Source organism: Sorex fumeus, unplaced genomic scaffold, assembly GCF_029834395.1.
Source record: "Sorex fumeus unplaced genomic scaffold, SorFum_2.1 ptg000038l, whole genome shotgun sequence".
In the NCBI taxonomy this organism is placed as follows: domain Eukaryota; kingdom Metazoa; phylum Chordata; class Mammalia; order Eulipotyphla; family Soricidae; genus Sorex; species Sorex fumeus.
The window spans coordinates 2376779-2393306 of NW_026606095.1; positions in this window are offsets into that span (position 1 = coordinate 2376779).

Sequence of the window (16528 nt, forward strand, 5' to 3'; positions counted from 1 at the left end):
TTCAAAGAAGAAATTAAAATATTTCTCAAAAGAAGCAAGAATGAAGACCCAAGCAATCAGGATCTATAAGATAAAGCAAATGTAGTAGTAAGATGAAGTTCATTGAAATGCAAGCTTACTTCTTGAAATAGAAAAAAACCTAAATGCATAACCTACCCTCAAAATTTTAGAAATTGATAAAATAACAACAAATAAATCCCAAAGCAGAAAAATGGAAATAATAAAAATTAGATGAAAGTCAATGGTTATAAGAATAAAAAAATAACAAAAATTAACAAATGAAAGTTTGTTATTTTTAAAGGATAAATAAAACTAACAACGCTTAGTTAGAAGCATGATTTAAAAAAAAAAGTAGTGGCCAGATTAGTACCAGGAATTTTGCTCCATAACTTGGAGACCAGCCACACGTGCTAGGGGAAAAGGAGGCTCAGTTAGAGAAGAGAGCACCAAATAAAGGGGGTTGGGAGGATCCTCCCAGGGTTGGAGAAGCATGCTGAAAGTAGATTATAGACCAAACATGATTGCCATTCAATGCCTCTCTTGCAAACCACAGGACCCAAAAGGAGAGAGAGAGAACAAAAGGGAATGCCCTGCCACAGAGGCAGGGTGAATGGGGGGGATGGGGGGTGGGAGGGATGCTGGGACCCGTGGTGGTGGAGGATGGGCGCTGGTGGAGAGAATAGGTACTTGAACATTGTATAACTGAAATCCAAGCACAAAAATTTGTAAGTCTATAACCATATCTCATGGTAAAGGCCCTCCCGTTGATCGTCGATTTGCTCGAGTGGGCCCAGTAACGTCTCCATTGGAGACTTTGTTGTTACTGTGTCTGGCATATCGAATACTCTCGGTAGCTTGCCGGGCTCTCCGAGAGGGGCGGAGGAATCGAACTCGGGTCGGCCATGTTGGCCGCTTGTAAGGCGAACGCCCTACCCACTAATTAAAAAAAAAGTAATTAAAACCCACTGAATCCAAAATAGAGAGAAATTAGAATAACATCTTAGAAATACAGAAGATCATAACAGTTTCCTATGAACAAACTTATTCCACTAAGCTCAAGAATCCGGAAGAAATTGGTAAATTCTTAAATCACAAAACTCCAAGAGAGTCAGGAGGAGACAGATAACCTGAACAGAACAATCTTGACTAAGGAAATTGAAACAGTAATGAAAAATGTCCCCAAGAACAGAAGTCCAATCCAGATTACTTCATGAGAGTTCTACCAAACCTCAAAAGTTAGTTTACTGCCTATACTCTTCAAAATTTTCCAAAACATAAAAAAGAAACAAGAATCCTTCAAAGTGCTTCTAAAGAGCCAACATTATTTTAAAAAAATAATTGCTAAAAAAGAGACCTACAGATTTGATGAATATCAACTCAAAATTTCTCAACAAAATTTTCATGAGCCAGGGGTGGAGCACTGCTCAGCAGGTTGGATATATGCCTTATTGCACATTGAGGTTCAATCAAGGCCACCCCATATAGACCCCTAAGCCCTGGCAAGAGTAATCCTGAGAGCCAGGTGTAAACCCTGTGCAACTGTGAGAGTGACCAAAAAAAAAAAAATCCAAATTCACATAATCTAAATGAGCTAAATACAAATATGTTTGTACATATCATGAGTTAGCTTCAGTCTAACAATGCAACTATGGTTCGATATATGGAAATAAACTGATTTAATATGGTATACAGATAAAAAGGAAAGATAGAAATCAAACGATAATGCCAATTGATACTGATATAGTTTTTGACAAAATTCGACATCCATTCATGGTAAAAATCCTCTACAAATTAGGGTTAGAAAAAATGTACATCAATATGATAAAGGGCATTTAAAGCAATCCCATTGCCAGGATCATGCTTAATGGTGAAAGAGTTAATAGCTGAAAGAATTCCCTGGGATGAGGTCAAAAGCAAGAATGTCCATGTTCTCTAATATTATTCAATATAGTTTTGAAAGTCCTCAAATTGTTATTAGGCAAGAAAAAGAAATCCACACTGGAAAAGAAGTTAAACTCTCACTATTTGAATTTATAGATAATCTACGTAGAAGATCTTAATATCTTCCCTAAAACCTCTTGGACATTTCATGAAATATAGCAAAGTAGCATGTTACATAATCCGTACACACAAATTAGTTGCTTTTATATATGAAATGCTGGCCGACTTTGACCGTGAGTGTGGAAAAGTAGGACTACAGCTGAATCTTACGAAGACAATGTTTATGAGAAACAGCCTTGTTCCTGACGCCCCATTCGCTCTCAATGGAATGACCATCTCCGAAAGCAACAGCTATGTGTACCTAGGCCGAGAGGTCAACATGACAAATGACCTGGCACCCGAGCTGCGCAGGAGGAAGAGAGCGGCTTAGAATGCCTTCAAGAATGTCGAAGAAATAGTTAAGAGGACGAAGAACCTCCGGCTCCGGGCACATCTCTTGGATTCCACTGTTCTTCCTGCATTAACATATGCCTCAGAGACCTGGGCCCTACGCAAACAAGATGAGAACGCTATTCAGGTCTCCCAAAGAAGAATAGAAAGAGCTATGCTTGGAATATCACGTTTCACTCAAATGAGAGAACGAATCCGGAGTTCTGACATCCGTCGAAGATCAAGGATCAGGGACGCTGCCTCATTTGCCAATCGAAAATCAGATGGGCTGGTCACGTAATGAGATTTAAAGACGACCGCTGGACTAGAGCTGTTACTGACTGGATTCCACGGGATGTCAAAAGACCGCGTGGCCGCCCACCTACCAGATGGTCAGACTTCTTCGTCAAGATCATGAATGATCGGTTTGAGGCCCTTCATGTTCCCGGAGCGAACAGATGCCATTGGGCTACACTAGCACGCGACAGGGACAAATGGAGACATTACTGGCACCCGCTCGAGCAAATTGACGACTAACGGGAAGTTAAATGATTAAGTGATATATGAAAAGAACAAACTACAATAGAAAGAAAATTTAAAAGATGATCACATTAAATGTGCCACAAAACATCAAAACCTAGAAATCAATTTCACAAAGGTTATGAAAGAATTATCAAAGACTACAAGTCACTGCTGAAAAGAACATAAAAAAAAAAAAACACAAGGAAATAAAAAAAACCTTCCATATTCATGGATTGAAAAAATTTAACACTACCAAAATATCCATTCTATCGAAAGAAATTTCTACCAAAATTAAAATGTTTAAGGGCATATAATAAATTTTTATGGAATAATGGTACTTCCTAAACAACAAAATCCATTCTGAGAAATGAGAAAATGGAAAGTATTGTATTTCCTGATATTAAATTTTACTAAGAAGTTATAGTGATAAAAATATGGCTACTAAACTAAATATATAGACTCTCAGACCAATGTAATAGAATGAAAGCTCATAAATAAACCCTCCAATGTCAAAACAGTTAATCAAAAATACGAACTCTACAAAGGATCTTGATCCATAAATTGCAGCAGAGAAAAATCTCTTCAACAAGTGGTGCTGGGAGAACTCAGTACCCAAAAGTAACAACAGCAAAAACAAAAAAAAAAGGAAAATTAAATTGATTTGATACCATACATAGCACATAAAAGTTAACTCTAAGTAGATTATATAACTTGAAATTAGACCAGAATTAAAATTCATAAAATACATTGAGGAAATCAAACTTTTTACAATCTGAACCCCAGAGATATCTGCAATGATCTATTTCAAGCAAAGATAGCAAAACTAACAAATTGGACTACATCAAAATTTAAAACTTAACATGCCAAAAAATTCCTTGGATTAAAATCAAAAGAACTCTGCAGGGGTAAGAGGAATAGATCAGCAGGTAGCATGCCAGTCTTGCACACAACAAATCTGGTTTGATCCCCTACTTCACATATGGGAGTACACAGTATCAAAAAATGACAAATTATTGACCTTGGATATAAAAATCAAATTCCCAATCTGTGGCAGAACAAAGGGAAGAAGAAAAAAGGCAGAATGAAAGAAATAGAAGGGTAGAGATTTGGGGGCATTTTTGAAGGTGGTGAGATGTGATACCTGGGTATACCAAAATCATAACCATGAATTCTATTGCAATTATATTGCCTAAACATATACTTTTATAGTATATAAGTATAATATATACACATATATACTTTTCTAACTTAAATAAATGAAGGTCTTATTTGTAAATGGGTCAAATTCCAAGTTATTGGAAATTAAGGCAACAACTGCAAATTTGAGGGAAGTGGGCATAATCCAGCCCCTAAAATAGGTTTCATTATCCAAGTAGGTTATAGATGGTTGTTTATATAAATGAGCAAAAGTAAATAAACAAAAACGACCACGCACACAGATATAGCTATAAGCGCACATCTATCTAGCTAGATTAGTATAGGGGATTTACACGTGCATTCTGGAGGCTGTAGCAAACGCATGTACATTAAAAATGACATTTCACATCATAAATTTCATCTGTTAGACATTACAACAATCGTACATGCACAAATTCTACTTGCCCCCAAGTAAACTATTTTACAGAGTAGCAAATTCTCTTGAAAGTTTTATTAAATAAGATAAATCTTCTACACCATTTATACAAATGTCAGTTTTAACATTATCTTTTTCATACTCCTTAAGCATAGGGCAATAAAGAATGGAAAGCACAGAGATTAATTTAGGTAACAATTACCATAATTCACAATTGCATTAGCACCTATTAGGGTTCATTGTTCTGTGGAAGTTTTAATGATACATTACTGAGTGAATAAAAGCAGAAGATGATTGGAAATAAAATTGTTTCTGTGTATGCTGACAGGACTGCTGAGTGTAATTATACATTTCAGAGGCGACCTGTTTGGAGTTTACTCCATAATTTTATGTAAATGTTAAATAACTTCATGTGTTCTTCCTCCTGGGTTAAATGCTAATCTGTGTTATTTCAACAAGGGGAGTGCTGCAGGGTTATTAACGGACTTGCTCTGCCAATGAAGCTAATGCCTGAAAAATAATTCCGCATACTTCAAAACAAGAGAGGTGTCCTTAGTTTTATTTAATTTTATCTCTTATTGAAGGAATGCATACTTTTAGCTCTGAAAGCAATGATTTATTCTTAAAAAATTCTAAGCAAAGTGCCCCAAAGTGAGAAATTATTCTCTTAACTTTAATCAATTCACTCATAATGCTGCTTTGCATCTACTTTACCAATTCAAAACAAACACACAAACAAAAACCCAGAAAAGGTAGAAATAAAAACATAGGTAGGTTGTACCTTTATAAAATTCTTTTTTTATTCATAACGTAGTTCACAATATTTGATTACATTTCATATTCAACTACCAATCCCACCACCATCACACCTTCCCACCACCATATTTCGGGTGTTCCCATTCCAAACCCCAATCCCTGTCCCAGAATGGAACCAAAATAATACAATATTCCCCTCTAAGGTTGGTCACCTCCTACTTTGAATCTCGTCAAATGTGGTGTGGTACTCTTGAATTATGGGTAGGGTGTGTCCTATGAAGTGTCGCCACAAATATGGCCACGTGGTCCAGGGAAATGTTCTCTCCTGGGTGAGGCTTGGCCCAAGCATGTGGAGACCGGTCTTGAGCAGGGCAGCAGTTGAGTTCTGAAGGTTTTCGGCTGCTGGAGCTGGGTCCTTGGGGTGGGGAGGAGTCTCACTCATCCTCTTCTGGGATGCCCAAGACAGGTTTATTTTAAGATGAAAATTCTAGAGATGTATTTAGTACTGTTAATATACAAATGGCTCCTGTAGTCCATGTTGTTTCTAACTCTCAGAGTTGGTTAGAGTCCGCAGTGTAGGTGTTCTGAAGAAACATTAACCCTCATTTTCCATATGTATATGTTCCAAAAAGAACAGAAAAACAGTACACTCAGAGGTAAAGATGGAAGAGCATATAAAAATAACATCATTTATGGAGGCTGAAAAAAATAATATTTTCAGTAATAGTACTGCTAACCACAGTGCCTAATAGGAAACAGAGAGAGAGAGAGAGAGAGAGAGAGAGAGAGAGAGAGAGAGAAAGAGAAAGAGAATGAGAAACAGAAAGAGAGAGAGGTGTCTCCCATAGTAGTAGGCCAGGTGGAGGGAGGGAAACTGAGGACACTAGTGGTGGGTAATGTACAATGGTGAAAGATGGGTGTTGGAATTTTGTATGACTGAAACCCAATCATGAACAACCTTGTAACTGTGTACCTCACCATGGTTCAATTAAAAAAAATATTTAAAAATATTTTAAACTCCATTTTATTATCAGCTCCCAAAGTGAGATTACAACGCATACTTTTATATTATGAGATGATTTGGAAGTATGTTCAGAGAATCACCTCATTTATTTAGACTTTTGTGCCACAGGACGAAAATGTGGGATTGGAGCTTCAGAGGGAGGGAAGTACTCGGCAGATTCTGGCCATACTCAACAGTGTTCAAGACTTTCTCCTGGCAGTGCTTTTGCCATTCAATGAATTGCCAGGGACCTAAATGGGCTTGACCACATAAACGGCAATATCTTCACTATTGTATTTATCCTCTGCCTCTCTAGACCGGATTTGAACTCTTTAAACTCTTTTATTCCCTAATGTTCTTTATTGAAAATTATTTGTGAGGGGAAAGGATGGGAGAAGTACATTTGAGAACACAGACTCTTCAGAGTGGAAAAGGACTAGCAAAGAAACATCAAAACAAGCAAATGAGATATGTGTTCAGAGGAGAACATGGGCTTGAAGAACAAACTAGGATTTGAGGTTTTTAAGGAGCTCTAAGATCACATGGTGGAGAAAACTCACCCAGCAATGTAACAACATCAGCTGATTCTGCAGAGCCAGACCATAACAGAGACACCCCTTCATATCTGAATTAACCCACTCTGAACCATGCCCTCCCGTCTTCTTCCATCACAGTTCAACCCAAGGATGACCAGACTAGAACATTCTTCTTGCTTTTTTTGTCTCAGTATAGAGAAGAATTTGGAGGGTAAAAGAACTCTAGACTTTGTGTCAGACTGGCTAGGATTAGTCTCAACTCTTCTGTTTACATTCTGGGCAATGAAGACCCCTTGTTGATTTATCTGACCTGTACCTGCACTTTTGCAAAGAAGCGTGACAACCATAGGCTTTGCTCTTATGGACTAGCAGTAGGAATCTGGGCAACTGAGAACGGGTTGATAATGTGGAGACAAAAGAATATACATTAAAAATAAAACCCTATCTTTATCTACTGATATTCTCCTAAGACTGACTGATCTTCCTTTAACACTGTAAACTGGGAATTGGTAAATGAAGAATTATTAGGATGTTTAAGATTTACTTGAGTTTGTAGAAGTAACTTTTAAAAGGTATTATTAGTAATCACACTAACAGCTTTCTATTATTACTGTAAATATAAGTATATTATTCAACATTGTAATAATCTAAACAGATCTTTTTGTCTGCAAAATTTTAGTTCCACAAAACTATATGTCTGTGTATTATGCTTAATAATTATAGTCATGTAAATTATTTCTCCTTGACTTGTCAATATCTAGTGTTTTAGTGTCAGTCTCTCTGTAAGTGCAAAATTTTGTTGAGTCCTGTTTTTAGAAACATTCCTCAAATAGAATATTATCACAAATATCATCATCAAAATCACCATTAACAAATTAATCTCTTACTAAACTAAGACTTAATCCCTAGAGATTCTAATTTTATAGCCACCTGAACTCCATAAGTTATTTCCTGAATTGCATGTAGATTCCCAATATGGGTTTTACTCTTCTTTGTGATATGTTATTTCTCCAATATCTACTCTCTTCCTTTCTATTCCAAATGGGCTTATGCCTCCTGCTCTAGTAATGCAAAAACATGTTTCATAGACAGTTCCCTCCATCTCAAGTTTTGCCAACTTTATCCCAGTTTCACAAACACATATACAAAGATGTCACATGTAGTGATAACATGGCCTAGAGTAAGATAAAACATAAGCCAATCGTGGATAAATTTTAAAACAAGGCACTATTTTGGGGATTCAGATAGCAGATGTCAACTCAGAATATATAGTGACACATATCAGAAGGCAACTGCTGTTGAGAATTTAGGAACTACAAATAACTATTGAATCACTTCCCAAAACAAGTCCTCAAGCTAAGGAAAAAGTAAAAAATAGAAATACATTCACTACTTTGATTTGTTTCCAAAACTAGGGGCACTGATTGTATGCATTTTCATTCTTGAACACTTTTCCAATATGCATTATAGTATGGATTTATTGCCACCAGATCCAAAGTGTCCTTCCTGTCTTCTTACTCAATTTTATTTTTGAGTACTTAAATTTTTGCAAATTACACTTAAGACTTTATTTTTAATATATTTGTCTTTTCCATGAGAACCAAACTAATTGAGAGCAGGATTTGTCTCTGTCTTGTTCATTACTGAATATTCAGGCTTAATAGAGTTTGTAGTATGTAGTAGGAACTTAGTGATATTTTTGATAGAATTGAATTGAATTTTATTAAATAGAAGTGTGTATGTAATTGCAAAATAGTTTGTATATTTAGCTACCTAGGAAAAGTAGATCTTTGAGTGACCAAAAACTGATGCAGAGAACATATAGTGGAAATAAGAAGTCTAATAAGAATGGCTAGTTGCTGCTAAATAAGAAAACTTATGACAGAAAATTAAAGACTTGGGGTTTAGGATTCCTATATCAAGGTTGTATGAGTTCATAATGCTTCTATGACTTCTTCAAATAATATTTTCCACCCAGTTAGGTCAAAAGTTCTGAAAAATAATAAGAAATTTAAATTTTAAAGAGAGTTCTGAAAAATAAACCAAAAATCAAATATTACTTGAGAATGAATTACCAGGAAAGTTGAATTCATAGCAGCCTCAAACAGTTTATTATGTTAAATATTGTACATTGGTTAAGAACATCATGGATTTGGGGGAAAGCAATTCTTATGCATTGCTAGTGGGAATGTCACCCTCATTCATTGCAAGTGGGAATGTTGACTGGTCCAACATTTTTGGAAAACAATGTGGACATTCCTCAAAAGACAAAGAATTAACCTTCCATATTAATCAAGAATTCCACTCACGAATATACCTCAAGAGCCCAAAATCACATTGCAGAAAAGACATCTTCACTTCTATGTTCATTGCAGCATTATTCACAATAGACAAACTCTGGAAACAACCTAGGTGCCCAAGAGCAGATGACTTGAAAAATAAACTATATATGGTTTATTTGTATATGTAGACACACAATGAAATATTGTTAAGCCATCAGAAAGTTAAGTCATCTAATTTACTGCTACATGGATAAATATGGAGAGTATTATGCTGATTGAAATTAGAGTGAGAGGGACAGACAGAATAATCTCCCTCATATATGGAATATAAATACAAATGGTAGGGGAAAAACAAGTTCCCAAAGATTATTTTTAAAAAAGAGCATGAGAAATGGTCATCAGTTAGAAGCTTACCATTAAGTGGAGGGGAATATAGATAAGGTAACAGATCACTAGGACAATGGTGGAGAGAAATGGACACCCTGGAGAAGGGCAGGGTGCTGAAATGGATAAAGACACATGTATGGTACCCTATCAGTATCAGTATTGTCAACCAAAGTCCCTGGAAATGAAACAGTGCCTACCACAGATGCAGGTGGGGTGGGAGAGGATGGACACCAGGGGCATTGGTGGAGGGAGGTGAATGCTGGTGAAAAAATTGGAGTTGGAATATTGTACACCTGAAACTCAATCCTAGACTACTTTGTAATTTTGTTATTCATAGGGATTCAATAAAAAAAATAAAATTTAAAAATAGAGCCCCTAAACATTGGATAAAAACATGTGGAGAAATTACAGAAAAGCCAGAGACTATGAACCCCGAAGGTTCCTCACTGACTCAGTTTAGTGCTTACATGAATACAGACCCTACAGTAGCTTCCTCAGAGAAGTTTTTCTTGTAATGGATAACTGATCCTACCTCTCCAGGCTTCAGTCCTTGTAACCAGACTCTGTCACGCCAGGCCAAAGTGTGAGCTGTAAAGTGTACATACAAGCCACAGCAAATTAATGCCATTTGACTCATTTATGTAGTCAGAAATATGAGGCACATGTATAAAAATAGATCCAGATGCTGTCTAATGGGACAGAAGTAATATAATAATGGTCAAAATTGAAATCATTATTTTGGAAACTCTAAATCAAAATCCTGTATTCAAAGTGCTAGTTTGAGTTCACATGGCTAATTAGCTGAAACACTAAATGAGGACAAAATGCCATACTTAATATATTATAGAACATAGTTCCCAAGACCTCAAGAAATTAGAATGCAAAATAAATTGCCTCCCAACAACTTCTCGATACTCCTTAATAATAGCCAAAATAGGGTCCAGAAGTTCTATCACCAAGGCAGTAAGAAATTCAATTATTAAAGAAGCGGTAGCATCCTGGAACATTTTTTTTTCTTGCGGACTTGGAATGACAGTGAAAACTGCTACTGCCAAATTTGGTTCCCTGGATTCAATATAGATGATGAAAACCAGAGTGGAAAGGATTAGCAGAGTATGGTTACCATGACAGACAGCAAAATTAAGCAATTAGCAGATGACTTAACCCACAAAGATCTTGGTCATTGGCTCATATGTCATATATCCTTAGAACTGATTCAACCAAGTAGAAAAGTTCTTGGTGTGATAAATAGAATTCTGACATCTATCACCACAACAGTTTGCAAATATTAAAAAAATTTTCAGATTTAGCTTCTTACACTTTCTTGGGTTTTTTTTTCCATCTTTAATTCCTGAGTCTGTATGTGTATCGTCTTGGGGGAAAATTAGCATTGAGAAAGAGTTACAAACTTAGAGCCAATTGTAAGAAAAATAAAGAAAAACATTATACCTTTTGTCAGACTCTCATTTTTTTCACATTTTATTGGAACTGTCTTCTCTATATATCCATCTTTTTTCCCATTAAATTTGCAAATCAGTCCCATATAATGTGGTCCTTTATATCTTGGCACATCACATGGCTTTTCCACAACAAGACATATTTATGTACTCACTTCCTTACATACTGAAGTTACCAAGTCAATTAGCCTAATGTTAATAGAATATTTTCATGTCACTTACTCTCTGTATTTCAATTCAATCAACTCATGCAATAAGGCCCTCCTTCTATACCATCATTTTCTCTGGGGAACAAGATAAAGTATAAGACTATTTTTTATGTTGACCTATTAAAATGATTATAAGCCTATTATAAACCTATTAAAATTAAAATAAAGGTGTTGGGAGGATCCTCCCAGGATGGGAGAAGCATGCTGAAAGTAGACTATAGACCAAACATGATTGCCACTCAATGCTTCTTTTGCAAAACCACAACACCCAAAAGGAGAGAGAGAACAGAGGGAAATGCCCTGCCACAGAGGCAGGGTGGGATGGGGGGGATGGGGAGGGAGGAATACTGGAATCCGTGGTAGTGGGAAATGGGCACTGGTGGTGGGATGGGTATTTGATCATTGTATAATTAAAATCCAAGCACAAAAAATGTGTAAGTCTGCAACTGTACCTCATGATGTCTCACTATTAAAATTTTTAATAAAAAAATAAATAAATAAAATTAAATTAAAAATTCCCCCCTTTTTCAACACCTTAAGTAAAGCCTAAAAAACAAAAATAAGTAAATAAATGAATAAAATTAAAATGTAGCCTCCCCTTAAAAAATTATGCAGTTAAAACTCATTTTGCCTTTTATAGTATTTATTTCTTTTTAGAAATTTATTCAGACCTCCTTAATAGCCATGCTCCAGAGACACACAAAGGAATCTCTGAATCAAGCAGCTCGCTGCAAAGATGCCTCCAGACTTTAAGCCAGGCTGACTTCTCCAGGGTGCCTCAGACAGGGGTAGGTGTTGTTCCCTCCACCTGTCCCCTAAAAGACCCTGGTGGCTGCCAACTTCCAAAATCCAATGAGAAGTGCAGGTCCGCGGGTTCAGTGACAGCAAACTCCAGGCCTCAAGGGATAGGGGCTGGACTGATCCCTCTCATCTCCCATTCCTATGAGACTGTGGAGGTCACACTCACAAACTCACAAACTGCCACCTGTAATTAAGCTGTAATTAAGCTCCTTAATGGCCATGATCCAGAGACACACAAAAGAATCTAAGAACTGAGCAGCTCACTGCAGAGATTTCTCCAGACCCGAATTATCCAAAATTTTAGGATTCCAGGAGCATGCGGTCACTCTTGTGGCCACACGACATCTTATGGTATTCATAACAAGCAATACAAAAGAGATTATGGGGGATATTGTCTACCATAAAGGCAGGGGGAGGAGTGGGATGGGGTTACTAGAGACCTTGGTAGTGGAAGATGTGCCCTGGTGGAGGGTTCGGTGATTAATCATTGTATGACTGAAACTCAAGCAGGAAAGCTTTGTGACTATATCTCACAGTGATTTAAAAAATAATTTAAATTTTTTTTAATTTAAAAAATTTTTAAAAATTATTCAGACACCAAGTTATATCTCTACTTTATCATTTAAAACTTCTCTTTCTAGAGATTTCCTATGTTCAAATTTTGCCAGATATTTTTAGATATGAGTATCCTGAATCCTTAAAGTCAATCGGGGCCCAAATTAGGCCATGTAGGCAAAAGTTAGAGACGAGAGGACATTTGTAGGACCTGGACAAACATTATCTTTTATTAAAAAATAGAAAATCTTGGCAACAGAGAGATAGTATGGGGTTAAGTTGCTTGTCTTGTATTTGGTCAATCCTGATTTCATTCCAGACATCATATCACCTTCTATGAATTTAGGGGTACCCAGAGCCCTCAAGGAGGATCTCTGACTGCAGAGTCAGCAGTATGCTCTGAGAACAACTGGATATGGGAAAAAGAAACCAAAGCACTACACTATACAGCTGCAGTAATAAAAACAGTGAAAACATGAAACAGAATTTGAAGTTCTGTTTCAAATATATGGACAGCTAGTCTTCAGTAAAGGAGCAAAAGTAAAAAGTGGAGCAAGGAATGCTTCTTTAACAAAATAATGTTGGGAGAATTGGTTGGTGACACAAATAAAATGAACTCAGACCCCTTTCTAAAACCATGCACAAAATTCAAATCAAAATGGATTAAGGACCATAATATCAGACCTGAACCCATAGATTATTGAGGGTAGAACACTTCAAGATATTAAAGTTAGAGGTATCTTCAATGATTCAATGTTATTGGCCAAGCAAATGGAAGAAGAAAACAAGCAGGAGTACATAAATCATAGAGGCTTCTACGCTGCAAAAGAAATGATAACCAGAATAAAAAGATAGCCCCGCAAACTGGTAGGAAATATTTTCTTACAACTCATTTGATAAAAGGGTGATATCCAAGATCTACAAAGAACTGACAAAACCTTACAAGAATTTTTTTTAAAAAGCAAGCCACCAAAAATTGAGAAAAGAAATGAATAGAAACTTTCTCAAATAAGAAATATGAATGAACATAAAGTATTTGAAAAAAATGTTCTGCATCATTTATCATTTATCATCAGGGAAATATAAATAAGAACAAGTGAGATATAATTTTATACCACTGAGATTCGCACATATCACAAAGAACAACAGTAGTCACTGCTGGTGAGAATGTCAACAGAACCATTTATTTCAGAAAACAATAAGGACACATCCCAAGGGACTAGGAATTTAGCTTGATTCTGACCCCACAATTCCACTTTTCAGCCTCTTACCCAAGGGCCCCAAAATTCGATTCAGGAAATACATTTGCATGCCTATGTTCATTGCAGAAAAATTCACAGGAGACAAAATCTGCAATCTATCCAAGTGTCCAAGAACAGATGACTGAAACTTTAGGAATGGTACAATATGCAGTGGAATACGACTCCATTTTAAGGAACGATGCAATTTGCTGCTACATGGTTGGATCTTCATAATAATTGGATGTTGGTGCATAGACAACGAAGATAGAAACTGCCAGCAGTGAACCACGTCTATTCAAGTGTAATCATCCAATTCGGATTGTTAGGCATTCGAATGACTCAATGATCATGGCCAAGTTCGTGTTTACAAGGACACCGACACCACCGATGTCTCTTTTTTCTCAGGATCCGAGGAACAGTTCTCCAGTGTCGAAAATGGCATGATGTGGTTGATGCCTTCTCGTCTGCCAGACCAATAATGTCGGCTTGGAATGCTTTCAAGAGCACAGAAGAAACAGCTAAGAGGATGAAGAACCTCCGGCTCCAGGCACATCACTTTGATTCCACCATTCTTCCTGCATTAACACATGCCTCAGAGACCTGGGCCCTATGAAAACAGGATGAGAATGCTATTCAGATCTCCCAAAGAGGAATCAAAAAAGCTATGCTTGGAATATCACGCTTCACTCAAGTGAGAGAAAGAATCTGGAGTTGCGACCTCCATTGATAATCAAGAATCAGGGACGCTTTCTCGTTTGCCAAGGCATAGAAAATCAGATGGGCTGGATATGTAATGAAATTTGGAAACAACCGCTGGACTAGAGGCATTACCAACTGGATTCCACGAGATGTCAAAAGATCTTGTGGCCGCCCACCTATGAGATGGTCAGACTTTTTTGTCAAGACCCTGAACAAACAGTTTGAGGCTCTTGGTATTACTGGAGCAAGTAGACACCATTGGGCTACACTAGCATGTAACAGGGATGAATGGAGATGTTACTGGCAACACTCAAGCAAATTGACCAGTAATGGGATGTCAGGTGATCAAGTGATGGCTGGATCTGGAGAGTATCATGCGAGTGAAGTGTATCAAAAAAGGGACAGACACAGAATGATCTGTGATACATGCTGGGCATAAAGAAACATAGGGGGGAATAACAAATTCCCATACATAATAGAAACTGAGAATTGGCCTTCAGTAGAAAGTTAATCAGGGGAAGGGAGAGGGAGTAGGGAATGTGGCCACAGGGAACACTGGGGCATTAGTGGAGGGAAAAGAAGCTCTGGCAGTATGATGCTGGAATGTTTTAAGTATGAAATGTTACCATTAGCCGTCTCATAAACCACAATAGCTAAAATTTTTAAATAAATAAAATGGAATTTATTCAATGAAGGGGGTAAAAGGCCTAAGAGAGGGGCTGGAGCAATAGCACAGCCGGTAGGGCATTTGCCTTGCACGCGGCCAACCCGGGATCGATTCCCAGCATCCCATATGGTCCCCTGAGCACCGCCATGGGTGATTCCTAAGTGTAGAGCCAGGAGTAACCCTGTGCATCGCTGGGTGTGACCCAAAAAGCAAATAAATAAATAAATAAATAAATAAATAAAAGCTTAAGAGAATAAAGTGAAATTTGAAAGATAAGAGTCGCAAAAACAAGATTTTAAATATTTGCCCCTGCTTTTTTTGCATTTCTTTATTATTCTGACAGTATCTCTAAGGAAGACCACTTTACTTTTGCTCCTTTCTGCTTCCTTGTGCAAATGAATCTTTTGGGGGAAATTGGAAAAGGCTGGCTGATTTCCACATAAGATGATGAGCAAGTGAGATTACCTTGAGTAATAGGACCAAGAGTCTGAACCCCATTTCTACCCATGACCCCACTCTCAGAATCTTCATCTCTCAGCTCACTTGGCCATGAATCACCACTCACCATGCAGTCATCTGTGTCCTACCGTCTTGGCTCTATCTTGGACAGATTCCACTTGAACTCAGATTCATTGCTCTTCATTTAAATCCTCCTTGAGGCCATCCTGAACATCCCTGGTCAACTGCAAATGTGTAGATTCTTCTGTCCCTACAATCTCAGACTCAGATGTCTCCCAAGTACATGATCGAACCCTTCTTTGCTGCTCTTTTTTCCAAGACTTTCTGTCTCTCCACTCACCAGTGATGTCTCATCTGAGAGAGGTCTTGCAAGCGTCAAATGGAGGCTGCTCAACTCCTTTCTCCTTCTTGAGATCTACAGAAGCCCTGGAGATCCCTCATTAAGAAAGGGAGTCCACATATTTCAAGCGATGAGACGGGAAAATATTGCCAAAATTCTTATCAGATTAAGGTGAAATCTGGAACATCTGAAATCATTATTGCTAAACTGGAGGCTGCAGTCATCCAATACTTGAAACCAAAAAGGGAAAAGGAGAGGAAGAGCAAAAGCAAGTCAGTCTGCTTGTGGGCACCAAAACAGCAGCAATGAAGGCTCTCTTGCATCAGAACCTGGTTTACACAGTCAATCTGGATAGCCATTGTCTTTGTCTCTAGTGCCTCTTTGCCTATCTAAAGTTTCATATATATCGTAGCACTGTCCTCCTGTTGTGTGTTGATTTGCTCAAGTGGGTCCAGTAACATCTCCATTGTGAGACTTGTTGTTACTGTGTTTGGCATATCGAATATGTCACGGGTAGCTTGCCAGGCTTTGCCGTGTGGCCGTGTGGGCGAGATACTCTGGGTAGCTTTCTGGGCTCTCCGAGAGGGGCGGAGGAATCGAACTCGGGTCTGCCAGGTTGACCACGTGCAAGGCAAACGCTCTACGGCTGTGCTATCACTCTATATTATTCA